A 14304-nucleotide genomic window follows, 5' to 3' on the forward strand; every position below is an offset into this window, starting at 1 on the left:
CCTTAATCCCGTACGGGGTGGCCACAAACAAATCGGATCCACGTCGCCCTGTCCCCCGCCATTTCACTGCCCTGCACCCAACTCACACCCCCCCTCATATACCTCTCCACTCCATCCCTCCATCTCATCCTCGGCCTCCTCCTCCCTCTCCCCCCCCCCCGCCACCTCACTCACACTTTCCTCGTCAGTCTCTCACCCTCCATACTCTCCACATGGCCAAACCAACTCAGTGTGTTCCTCCTAACGCTTTCTATCACATCCACATCCACACCACAACCTTCCTTTATATCCTCATTTGTCAGCCTCTCTCTCCATGTGACTCCACAGGCTCCTCTTAAATAACTCATTTCCACTGCTCTCACTCTTGACTTGTGTCCTTCCAACAACGTCCAAGCTTCACTTCCATACGTTAGAGTTGGTATCACAATGCCGTCATGTAGTAACTTTTTCACTTCCATGCTCACTTCCCTGTTTCTTATCACTGCTTTCAAGGAACCAGCAACCTTTCTTCCTTGTTGTACCCTTTCAAGCACTTCTTCCTCTAAACTTCCATCCTTACTCATCACACTCCCTAAGTACTTAAACGTACTCACATTCTCCATTTCCTCACCATCGAACCTCACTGTACATTCACTGACTTCACCTCTTTCAAAGACCATCACCTTACTCTTCCCTACATTCACCTTTAGATTCCGTTTCTTACACGTTCTCCCAATCATCCACCAAGTCTTGCAGCTCCCCTTCGTCTTCACTTAACAACACAGTATCATCTGCAAACAACAGTACAGGGAGTTTCCAAACACTACTCTCTCTCACTAGGGCCACTCCAACATCCACTGCCCTACCTTGTATCTCTTTTATTACCCCATCCATGTACAGATTGAACAACCATGGAGACATGACACATTCCTGTTTCAACCCAACCTTCAAAGAGAAAAATTCACTCAGTTCACCATCCACACGCACTGCAGCCTTAGCACCATCATACATACTCTTCACAGCATTCAACAACTTCCCATCTACTTGATATATTCTTAATACTTTCCACAATCCTTGTCTATCAACCCTGTCATATGCTTTCTCCAAATCCATGAAGGTCGCATACGACTTCTTTCCCTTCTCTAGAAACTTTTCCACTAAAGATCTAAGAATGAATATCTGATCTACACAATCTCTTCCCTTCCTAAACCCTTCCTGTTCTTCTCCAACTAATTCCTCTGTTCTTTCCCTAACTCTGTCAATAAGTATCCCACCATACACTTTTCCTATTACACTAAGAAGACAAATGCCCCTATGATTACCACACACTTCTTTTTCCCCTTTTCCTTTGTACAAGGGAATAATTATACCTAATTTCCAATCCTCTGGGACGCTACCTTCCTCCCAGGCCAATCTGCACATCTTCCACATCCATCCTACTACTATCTCTTCCCCATGCATCAGCATTTCTTCACACACTCCATCAATTCCTGTGGCTTTCCCCAATTTGACTTTCTTCATTGCTTCCACAACTTCTATCCAACTGATTTCTTCCTGTCTTCTCACCTCCCTCCTTCTCCCAGCCATTCCTCAGCCACTTATACTTCCATTACTTCCAGTCTCTTCACCTCTTTCTAGAACATTTTCTTACAGTCCCTCCACTTTACACTCAAATTCCTTCCAAATTCCTTATCCACTCTCTTCTTACTCTCTCTTACTAAACTTTTCACCTTTCTCTTCCCTTCTACATACAACTCTCTCTTCCGCCTCTCAACTTCTTCCGCGCCCTTATTTCTCATCCATTCATTGTATGCTTTCTTTTTTTGTGCCACAGCCTGTTTCACCTCTTCATTCCACCATGCTGTTCCTTGCACCCCCTTCCGTCTTCTCTTCAACCCACACACCACAACACATGCTGCACATATTTCTTCTGTGAATGTCTTGCACACACCTTCCACATCCCCCATCTGCCCCAATTCATCTTTACCCAATCGTTCCCCCACTTCTCTCTTATATTCTGCCTTTATCTCATCCTCGTGTAACCTTTCCACTCTCCTTGCAACTACTCCTTCCTCCCGTCCTTCCCTTCTTCTATTTCTCCAACTTACTTGGATCTTGATTCTGGCCATCACCAAGTAGTGGTCAGAAAGTCCACTCCCTCAACCCTCCCTCAACCTCTATAAGCTCTTGCATTCATTACAAATCTTCGCATCCTTTCATCCACACACACATAATCAATCACTGCCTTCCCTATATTCAGTTCACCACCCACCCTTCTCATCACTCGCCATGTATACCTGTGGATCATTTTGTGCCTGAAGAGGGTATTGGCTATCACCAACCCCCTCCCGGCACAAATGTCCATTAACGCACTGCCATTCTCATCTACGTCAGTAGGCACACCCCACTCACCAACTATTCCACCCACCTTCACATTCCCTACTTTTCCATTCACATTACCTGTCAAAAACACTCTCTCATTCCTTTCAAACATTTCCATGCACACTTCCACATTAGTCCAGAACTCTTCTCTCATTCTGCTTGCACGATCTTGCGTTGGGGCATACACGCACACAATCGCCCACATTTTTTTCCAACTTTCAACTTACTGTCCTTTAATTCCAGGTTGAAGTGTATGCTGACGGCTGAGACGTTTGCAGAATAATGAAAACATTCTGCGGTTCTGTACGCGTTTTCTTTTATAGATCTTTAAAACAGTTATTACATAGTGCATTGTCGTTATTTTTTGCATCTTCCATAAAATTTCAAATCATGTTCTTTCTGACAGGCAAGTTTTTTTTTTTCTTTCATCTTTTTCCTACCGATTTCACTGTATGGTGTGGCGGGCAGTGGAGAGCCACTCTTTCTTCTGTCCCTTTTTCTTACATGATGGTTATATCTTAGTAGAATTTGCATTTTTTCCAACTGATAACATCGCCATGGGCAAAGCCCCCCTGTTATCTTTACTTGCCATGTACTCTTCCTTTCTCTCTCTCTCTCTCTCTCTCTCTCTCTCTCTCTCTCTCTCTCTCTCCCTGGCTCGCTTACTTGCTCCTCGCATTATCTCATTCGAATTGTCTTTGTTTTCCATCTCTTCCCTCGTCGCCTTCATCTTCTATGTTTTTTATTTTACTTGCTGTCTCCCTCTACTCCTTGCTTCCTCGCATCATCATTCTTTTTCCTTCTTCACGCCTTCTCTGTTGCTTAACTTTTTTTCTTAATGTACAGCTCTTTTTCCTGGTTCTCTTTCCAACATGAACAACAGCAGCAGCGAACGTCATCCTTTTCCTCCCTCTGTGTTTCTTCTGCATGATGAATTTCTATCTATCTATCTATTGCCAGACACCATAATCCCGTAAGGGGTGGCCATTTGACTCTGAGTTATTTGTTTTACTGGGAGGGGCACTAACCCTCCACCAACCCACTTGTTGACACGTAGGGAGCACGTATGGTTTAGATATATGGTTACCACCCAGCGTTGGAAATGGTGTTAAAGAAAACATCCTTGGCAAATGCTTTCGCAGTAGTTCGTCCTGCGATGGTCCATGAATTTCACCTCTAGCGTCGCAATATGAATGCCCCCGCCTGTTTCTATTAGTCATTACCTCGGGTTCCGAGAAAAACCGACAAAATAGAACCGAGGTCCTATTCCATTATTCCATGCATAGACATTTAGGCCATTCATGTAGCCTGCTCTGAGCACTCTAATTTTTTCAAAGTAAACTTGCCAGCCACTCGGGACACTCGATGAAGAGCACCCCGGGCGAGCCAGCGGGGCCTGGATTGTTAAATACCAGGCTGTTCGGAGCGTGACAGTAGACACCGGGAGGTGTACCGTCAATCCGGAACTGTAGTCCAACTACGAGCTTTTTAACCGCAACAACTTTAATATACGCTGTTGGAGCTGGAATTACCGCGGCTGCTAGCACCAGACTTGCCCTCCAATAGATCCTCGTTAAACGATTTAAAGTGTAATAATTCCGATTGTGAGGCCTCGGATGAGTCTCACATCGTTTTTTTTTTCGTCACTACCTCCCCAGGCCGGGAGAATTTGCCGATCATCAATACATTGCTATTTTTTCCATATTCCAATATTGTTATCGTAGTTTTTTCTCCTGTATGTTCTTTTACACATCTACACATCATTTCCTTCCATTTTCCTCTAAATCTCTACACCTTATCTTTATTAACATTCTACTGTACCTTTTTTTTTTTTTTTTTCCAATCCTTTTTTTCAACAACTTCTCACCCTTTTCATTCTCTGTTTCACGCACCCTTTTCTTCTTCCATCTTTTCTCTTTTTCTCTCTCCACCATTCTCTCATCCACCATTTGCCGGCCTCATCTCACTCATTTCAAATGCCTGTTCTTCACTTTCTTCTTTCTTTATTCTTTTACTCATTTTTTACAGTTCCTCTCACCGGCTGTCCATCCTCCAAGCCTTTGCCATTTTTCCCTATTTTTCTATGTCACGATGTAAACTTCCAATGATTTTAGATGCAAATGCATCTGTGGGAGTGGTCCAGTCGTTCAGTCACATTCTAAGGATTTTTCACATTCAAGGTGCTGGAGAAGGTCCAGATGGTGCTTCGCATTTGCTTCCAAAGTATTTGCACGTGCAAAGTGTTGCATTCAGGCAAAGCCCCATATGAAGCTGTGTAGCTCTTTGGGGATTTTCATATGCAAGCTGCTTCACTCTAGCGAATCCCAATATGGTGCTCTGCTCCTGCGCCTTACTAGAATTATTATAGTTTATATACTGTGTACAGTTCTCATAGAACATTTTTCTCTCCTTTCGTTTGCCATTGCACCTTTTCATTGTCTGTTCCTAACCTTCACCTTTCTTTCAGATTACTTTTTTTTCCTCTTATTATTTTCTCCACGTTTAATCTTATTCCACTCCTCTACTCCCCTTGTATTGATAATCCATCTACTACGCTTCACTTCTCTTCAGTGTCTCCTGCGGTACTATTTCAGATTGTTTTAGTGCGCGTCCACACGTGCTGTCAAACATATGTTGGCAACACGGAAGGCAACATGTTCGGGAACATGTTTGCAGCAGTATTTGGATATATGTATGCAAACATGTTTCAGGGCAGCTTCGAACACTGGCAGCAGAGGCAATAGGATAAGTGTGTCCATACCAGGCAGCAGAGACTTCATCATGATGTTGCCAACATGATCTGGAGACTGCTGTTCTCAACATGTTTGCAGCGTGTTCGTTTCTATGTTGCTTACATATTGCCAGCACTTGTTTGAGCACACGTGTGGACGCGCACTTATGCCACATTTTCGCGGGCCACTTTGGACCGGTTTAGACCGGTCTGGACTCATAAGTGATCGCGAGAACGGGCTAATGTCGGTCCGATCCTGTCCGAGCCTGCTATTGGCTGCAAGAGTGACTGGGCGTGGCCTAGATGAATGTAAACAAATGTCGGGGAGTAGCGTTGATAATACAAATTTCATGCTTCCCCTTGATTTTTATCTCGGTCATTACTGCTTTATTAATCTTAATTCGTGCGATCTATAGTAATACAATGCCTCAACTTCATGGTGAGATTAATTTTGTTCCCTTCTAGGATGATCACGGGCTTCTGCTAGCGTTAAAAATGTAATTTAAAACAAACATTATTCCCAAGTCCGCCATTGTTGACCTTCAATGTTTACACCCTGCTAAGGACGCTCCTCGCCTCCTTCTTGGCTGTTGCTGACGCGCATACGTTTGTGCGCAGACCGGTCTTGCCTAGGCTAGCTTGTGGGGCAGGACTGCTTTGGACCAGTCTGTACCGGTCTAACTGTCTCGCCAGAACAGCAATAAGACCGATCTAAATCTATCCATCTATCTATCTATAGCCCGACGCCCTAATCCCGCAAAGGGTGGCCGCAGACAAAACGCCTCCAAGTCGCTCTGTCACCCACCATTTGACTACCCTCCCCCCAACTCACCCCCCCCTCCCTCATATACCTCTCAACTCCATCCCTTCACCTCATCCTCGGTCTACCTCTCCCTCCCTCCCTCCACCTCACCTACATACACCCTCTTAGTCAGTCTTTCATTCTCCATTCTCTTCACATGTCCAAACCACCTCAGTGTATTTCTCCTAATCTTCTCAACCACATCCACATCCACCCCACAGCGTTCCTTCACTTCTTCATTCGTCAACCTGTCCCTCGACGTCACTCCACATGCTCCTCTCAAGTAACTCATTTCCACTGCTCTCACTCTTGACTTGTTTCCCTCTTGCAAGGTCCATGCCTCGCTTCCATACGTCAGGGTAGGGATCACAATACTATCATGCAGTGACTTCTTAACTTCCATACTCACCTCCCTATTTCTCATCACTGCTTTCAGTGTACCAACAACCTTCCTTCCCTGCTGTACCCTTTCACGCACTTCATCCCCCAAAGTTCCATCCTTACTCATCACACTACCCAAGTACTTGAATGCACTCACATTCTCCATATCCTCACCATCCAACCTCACTGCACACTCTGTGACTTCATTCCTCTCAAACACCATAACTTTACTTTTGTTTACATTAACTTTCAGATTCCTCCTCCTACACACTGTCCCAAATTCATTCACCAAACCTTGCAACTCCCATTCATCTTCACTCAACAGTACTGTATCATCAGCAAACAGCAACACCGGAAGCTTCCAAATCTCACCCTCATTCATTAGAGCCACCCCCACATCCATTGCCCTACCCTGCACCTCCTTTACAACCCCATCCATGTATATATTAAACAGCCATGGAGACATCACACAACCCTGTTTCAGTCCCACATTGAGATAAAAGAACTCACTCAGCTCACCATCCACTCCCTCGTACATACTCTTCACAGCACTCAACAATTTCCCCTCCACTCCATATATTCTTAATACCTTCCACATACCTTGCCTATCTATTCTGTCATAAGCTTTCTCCAAGTCCATGAAGGGAGCATACACTTTCCTTCCCTTCTCTAGATACTTCTCCACTAGACATCTTAGAACAAATATCTGATCTACACACCCTTTTCCCTTCCTAAATCCCCCTTGTTCTTCTCCAACTAGCTCCTCTGTCATATGCCTAACCCTATCAATGAGTATTCTACCCTATATTTTACCAGTCACACTAAGTAGGCAAATACCCCTATGGTTACCACATACTTCTCTCTCTCCTTTTCCTTTGTATAAAGGAACAATTATACCTGATTTCCAGTCCTCTGGAACCCTTCCCTCTTCCCAAGCCAACCTACGCAACTTCCATATCCACTCCACAACAATCTCACCCCCATACCTAAGCATTTCACCACACACTCCATCAATTCCTGGGGCCTTTCCCAACTTAATCTTCTTCATCGCTTCCACTACTTCCGACCTACTGATCTCTTCCTCCCTCCTCTCATCTCTTCTTCTCTCAGCCATTCCCCAACCACTTATACTCGCACTGCTCTCACTCTCCACATTCAACAAATCCTCAAAGTGCTCCTTCCATCTCCTCAGTTTCTCTCTCCTCTCCACCAACAATCTATTATTCCTATCTTTCACTCCCCTACTATTTCCCCTATCACACTGCCTTACTTTCTTTACCTCCTTCCAAAACAATTTCTTACTCTCCCTCCATTTCACACTCAGATTCCTCCCAAACTCCTCATCCACTTTCATCTTACTCTCCTTCACCAGTCTCTTAACCTCCTTTCTCCTGCTCACATATACCTCTCTCTTCTCTCTCTCATCTTCTCCCCTACCTCTACTCGCTAACCATTCACTATATGCCTTCTTCTTTTGTTCCACAGCTTGTTTCACCTCATCATTCCACCATGCTGTCCCTTGCACACCCTTGCATCTCCTCCTCACTCCACAAACCGCCTCACACACTGCGCCTATCTCTTCCGTGAATATCTTACATACGTCTTCCACCCCTTCCATCCGCTCTAGCTCATACCTTCCCAGTCTTTCTTCCACTATGCTCTTATACTCTGTCACGAGTTGGCTAGTGACATTGGGTTTTGTGGGAAACCGCGAACTTAAGTGGAATCCCAGTTTATCGTTCAGTTAACCGCTCATTCGGACGGAAGCTTTGTCAAATCAATTTTTCATTGTCATACGTGATCGTCTTTGTGTGAGACATTAGCGCTTCCGCTGAGCGATTTGTTTTGGGCGCGTTTCGCTCACTTAGCCGTTAAAAAAATGCGACAATAGCCTGCTTTCTTTCCCACGAGCTGATCAGTCCAATGTTTGCTGTGACGGAGTGAGGTACTGTGCTCCAGCAGTGAGAAGTCAGCTTGCCCAGGCTCTACTAGACTACAGTTTCCCAGACTCCCACCTTAGTTGGTGATACACCGCATTCATTGACCAGTATTTCCTTTCGTTTCCTAGACTTAAGAGTTTAGTTAAGGTGTTTTTCCTAGGCGTAAGAAATTAGCTCTTGTGTGAGTGAGTGAGTGCTATCTCATTAATTTGATTTTGAATTGTAACGTTAAATTTATTTTGTAATCAATAAATTTAACAGTTCTTTTTTCTTGAGCTTAATGTAATGTAAACTCTTGTTTCATTTCTCTGCAATTAAGCTTATATCTCATAGCTCCTAGCTTGCATAAACGTTTGCCATTCATAACTGGTACTTAGGCCAGTCTTGTTGTATTAAGCTTAAAATCCGTTGTGCCTCCTAGGAGTTAAGCATCAGCAAGAACCTGATATTATTATTAGTATTAGTTATTTATTGTCAGGGGTGAAGTAACTTTCTCCAGAGGCTAACAGTACTAGTAATCAGCATTTGTGAGTAATTAGTCTCTGCTGTGTACTGTTGAGAAAGTTTATAAATTCTCGTTCTTAGAGAATCGTGTGAAGCAAGTCAGCGTAAAGTAATCGTTGCTTGATTTAGCAAGACAATCATTGTCCCTGCTCTTCAATATCATTATCATTATCCTTTAATAATAGCATTTATTTTAAAAACCCCGTGACATACTCTGTCATTTTCTCACTATCTTGCAATTTCTCCACTCTTCTCACAGGAGTTGCTTCCTCCTGTCTTCCCCTTCGTCTCCTCAACCACTTTCTTTGCAGCTCTACCTTGGCCATCACTAAGTGATGGTCCGAGACTCCATTCCCCCCCCCTCTCCACACTCTTGCATCCAACACTTGTCTTCTCATTCGCTCATCCACACACACGTAGTCTATCATTGCCTTTCGTTCAACAACTTCACCATCCATCCTCCTCATTACTCTCCATGTATACCGGTGGATCATCTTATGCTGAAAGTAGGTGTTGGCTATTGCCAACCCCTTACAAGCACAGATGTCCACCAAAGCACTTCCATTCCCATCTACGTCAGCTGGCACACCCCACTGATCAACCACTCCATCCACTCGTACATTCCCAACTTTGCCATTCATGTCTCCAATCAACAGCACTCTCTTGCTCCTCTCAGACTTGTCCTTACATGCTTCTACACTCGCCCAAAACTCATCTTTCTCTCTTGCCACTCGATCCTCTGTCGGGGCATACACACATACAATCGCCCACGCTTGTATACCTACTTTCATCCTCACCCATACAATCCTTGCACCCACTGTTCCATACTCTCATATTCTCCTTCCATTTCTTGCTTATCATCAGACATACTCCCTCTCTTGCCCTCTCATTTTCATTGACTCCCGCACATATACCTAAACCATCTAAATGCCTCACGAAAATGCGGCTTTTAACTGCACAGAGTTCTGACAAACGTATTAACCTATTCTTTTCTTCTCTTCCTTTCTTTGAAAGGCTCTCCACCATTTCCATGGCCATTGTTCTGTTCCTACGCTCTCCCTGACGCCTTTTTTTTTTTTCCTTGATAGACCAGATGTTGTAAGGTGGAGCAGCCTGGGACTCCACTACACGTGTATAGAGTTCAATCCTTCACTCTGGTCTCTATATCAGTTTCCGGGTGCCTAAATAGCTCACTTGGTAAGCTGCTGTACTCACGCAGTTGCAAGCGCTCGTTCGAATCCTCGCAATATTACGGCCATACCACGTTGAGTACACCGCTTCCCTTCCGATCAGCGAAGTTAAGCAACGTTGGGTCTGGTTAGTACTTGGATGGGTGACCGCCTGGGAACACCAGATGCTGTTGGCATAACGTTCTCCCAACGTGTCAAGTGGGGTTGGTGGAGGATTAGTGTCCCTCCCTGTAAAACAGTTAACTCTAAGCCCTTGGCCACCCCGTTTGGGATACATGGCGTCTGGCAATGGATGGATGGATGGATAGATAAGCTTCATCTCTTCATCCCTCTTCAGATAATCCAGCTACTTAACTTCACTTTCCTCCCCTCTATAATTCTACAAACTTGGCATTTCTTCATTTTTTCTCATCCCTTTCTCCTTTATTTCGCCCAAAATTTCTCTTGTATTTCCTCACTTTTACCGAGCTCAATCTTCTAGTTACCTGCCTATGTTATTGCTTAGTCGCTGGAATGGGACGCGATCACGGCCTGGCACCCATTGATATTTAAACTCGGATGCCGCACGGGGAAGCAAAACTTGCATCAGCTTGGCCCCCATGTTGGAAAGGTCGAGTGCACGTAGTCTGCTATGGTCTGCTGTGCAATTGTACCGCCTTTAGCTTCTCTTCAATGTCGCAGTGTTACACTAACAAGCGAACAATGGACACCAGACAACGAGGAATAGCTTTTCATGGGTAAGTGTACACAATTTGTACTATAAAATCAATACAAACAACATATACCCCTGCGCTGGTCAGACTGATGCACGCAGACATGCCGTATTTCCACAGTGAGTTTAGTTGTAATATAAACAAACTACTTAAAATGAATGACAGCTGACCTTATGATTTAACGTTTGACAGTATCACAGTGCATTAAATTCTGTATCACTATGGTAATCAGTGTACAGTACTCAGATTCGCATGACCTGAGCCACGTAAACATAGGCATGCATAATTGTTCGGTAAAGGTCAAGAAAGCCCTTGCCAACTCACTTTCGTTTTTTCTTGCAATTACTTGTTGGGATGGCACTGTGTACATATTATGCAAGCAAAGTTAGAGTATGGTGAATATGTTCGAAATGTATTTACTCCAGAAAAGTAATGTTGGGTCACAGCATTGTATTTGCTGGTGAAATGACTATTGATGAACGTAGTTCATCGTAATTTACCGTTGTTCACCACTGCCATCATTATCGATGAACATCGTTGAGGGGTTTGATTAGATGGAGAGATTATATGGGTATCGTAGATTACACTTCGCCTCTATCACCAGCGGAATGTAACATGGGCCGCTGCTAGTAAAATTGTGCTTCGTCGAGTAAATAGGTAGGTCTCTCTCTTTCTCACCTTCCCTCTCTGTATATCATTTTATCGTGATTGAGGTGAGTTATGGTTACTTCTTGGGTTACGGAGTTTATTGTACACAGTTATATCGAAATGTGATTGACAGCATAATGTAGCGTGATGGAAAACCTCCTAGCTGACCTTATCTCCTGCCTTCTGCCCTCGATCGTACTCTCGAAACCTCTGTCTATGCTCTCCGAAATCTGAGAATATATATGTCTCAGTGGGGATGTAGTGTCTGGTTAATTTCCATGGTTAGTTTCCACGACTTTAGGTAACTGGCTCCGTCTGATTAACCTGCTCGTATCATGAAATTCTTACATTATCTGGACTACAAAGAGATTGTTTGAGATACATCATGTGTTAAGATATTCTTGATGGCCGGGGACAATATGATTGTGGATAAACATCATGTGGATTGACTTTCCTGGTGAGAAGTTGTGTATGTCTCCATCAGACACTACATCCTGTATATTGTGATATGAGATATATACTAGTCCCTAAAATGCGTACATGGCTACCCTAACATAACCTAGCCATCTATGAACCTAACAGTCTTAGTGGTTCAACATTTTCAACACAGATGTATATATATCTATGGGTAGACACATGGCACCATAGATATATCTATGCATGGCACTATTATAAAGTTGGCGTCCACACCCGTGTCTTTGGCAATAGTGGTTCAGAGGCAATTTAATTTCAGCAAAATGCAATTCATATAATTAAAAATTAATATTATGTTGGAGTCTAGAGCTTCTTTTTATATAAAATAAAAGAAGCTGATCAGTACAGTATATTTGTATGCATATATTTACTGCAGCACCTTAAATCTGTGGTAGGAGAGAAAACAGATATAAATATAGGCCTATATTAAGTATATATTCCACTATACATATACATTTCATGATTTACATAAATAAAAGATATATCCAATATTTTACTCTGGCAGCATATGATTTACAAATATTCACAGTCATTCTTTTACAGTATTTCTTTATCAAACTCCTTTTCAATTATCATATCAATTCATAAATTTTAAACTATGCTGTAAGGCATTTAACTTCATGCATGTGTTAGGTTTGTCATGAGTCATATTATATTGCAGTTGATCAGATTTATATTAATTGCAGTTGACTCAGAAGCATGTGTTGCATGTTGTTATTGTGAATTGCTTTTGAGATGAGTTTGTGGCAAACATGGACCAAGTAAGAAAAGGTGCATTTGACATTACTTTAGAATATTTTATGAGGTTTAAAATAAGCCGTCAAATGAGGAAATCCATTGAATATTAGGAAAGATATGGTCAGAAAACGTCAGCATCTGCACCTTGTGCCCATAGATTGCCATTGTTTATTTTGTGTCCGACGACCTTGTCAATATGGCGGCGCTATTGACGTAGGCCCTATGCAGCAAAGAGCGACGTGGCATATATATATATATATATATATATATATATATATATATATATATATATATATATATATATATATATATATATATATATATATATAAGGAGCGACAGTGAGTACTTTCGTATATTACATCTTCAGAGTGAGACAGAAACGTAAAGGGTAGAGGTCTTTTATGCACACCCACAGCAGGTAGTGGCACATAGAACAATGGATGACCTGAATTTTTACCTGCGGCTTAACTTATGGTCACCTGCAGCAGGGAGTGGAACACAACAAAAGATGACCTGAATCTAAAAATGCACGTGACAAAATAGGAGGGAGTAGGAGGGGAGGAAAGGGGAGTGGGAGGGAGGGGGAAGGGGGAAGGGGAGACGGGAGAGGGAGGAGGGGAAGGGGGAAGGGGAGACGGGAGAGGGAGGAGGGGAAGGGGGAAGGGGAGACGGGAGAGGGAGGAGGGGATAAATACTGCTGCTTAACGTAAGACCTAGAGGATTAATGCTTGGTGTGTCCCACACAGGTGTGACTACACCACCAGGAGATGACAGGGAACAATCACGTGTTAGTCTGGAGGATACTGCTTTAAAATTAATTCAGTTAACAATTTATCACACTTAAAATGACCATAGCTCAAGTTTACAGTCTTTTCATATGTGCCAGAAATTAGACAAGATTCTATAACATTTCTTTCATCTAAGCTTTTTGATCTTGCCAGAATCTTGGAGCCTGTCCAGTCAATATGGTGATCACTGGATGCTTTGTGCTGAAATAAACCACTACTCTGTTGGGCTGTCCTTATACTGTATTTATGTTGTGAGATTCTAGTTTCCAAATCTTTTCCAGATTGTCCTATGTAAAATTTGTTACAGCTTTTACACGGGATTTTGTAAACAACGCCTGAATTACTTAAAGGGCTGCTCTTGATGAGGGTTTTTCTGATGATGTTCTCATATTTGAATACTACTTGTGCATTGAGTTTCCTCAGTATGTGAACAACATCACGAAAATTTTCATGGAAGGGGAGGACAAGGGTTCTTTGAATGTTTTGGCGATCTGGGTCATATGAAAAGAATGTAAACATGAGCTATGGTCATTTCAAGTGTGATAAATTGTTAACTGAATTAATTTTAAAGCAGTATCCCCCAGACTAACACGTGATTGTTCCCTGTCAACTCCTGGTGGTGTAGTCACACCTGTGTGGGACACACCAAGCATTAATCCTCTAGGTCTTAAGTTAAGCAGAAGTATTTATCCCCTCCTCCCTTCCCCCTCTCCCTTTCCCCCTTCCCCTCCTCAACTTTCCCTTCCCCCATCACCTCCTCCCCTTCTCCTTCCCCCTTCCTCCCACTCCCCTTTCCTCTCCTCCTACTCCCTCCTCCTTTGCCACGTGCATTTTTAGATTCAGGTCATCCTTTGTTGTGTTCCACTCCCTGCTGCAAGTGACCATAAGTTAAGCCGCAGGTAAAAATTCAGGTCATCCATTGTTCTCTGTGCCACTACCTGCTGTGGGTGTGCATAAAAGACCTCTACCCTTTACGTTTCTGTCTCACTCTGTCTGAAGATGTAATATACGAAAGTAATCATTGTCGCTCCTT

The 14304-nt window shown here is 43.1% G+C and overlaps 1 non-coding gene across 1 annotated transcript; it reads left to right on the forward strand.

Annotated features, from left to right (window-relative positions):
- The first annotated feature begins 9966 nt into the window (after window positions 1-9966).
- Window positions 9967-10085, forward strand: LOC145397920 (5S ribosomal RNA). The gene has a single exon (XR_013897056.1). It is a non-coding gene; the product is annotated as a 5S ribosomal RNA (ribosomal RNA).
- Window positions 10086-14304: the final 4219 nt, after the last annotated feature.

Source organism: Coenobita brevimanus, chromosome 43, assembly GCF_032717465.1.
Source record: "Coenobita brevimanus isolate Jiangsu-jjx chromosome 43, ASM3271746v2, whole genome shotgun sequence".
Lineage (NCBI taxonomy): Eukaryota > Metazoa > Arthropoda > Malacostraca > Decapoda > Coenobitidae > Coenobita > Coenobita brevimanus.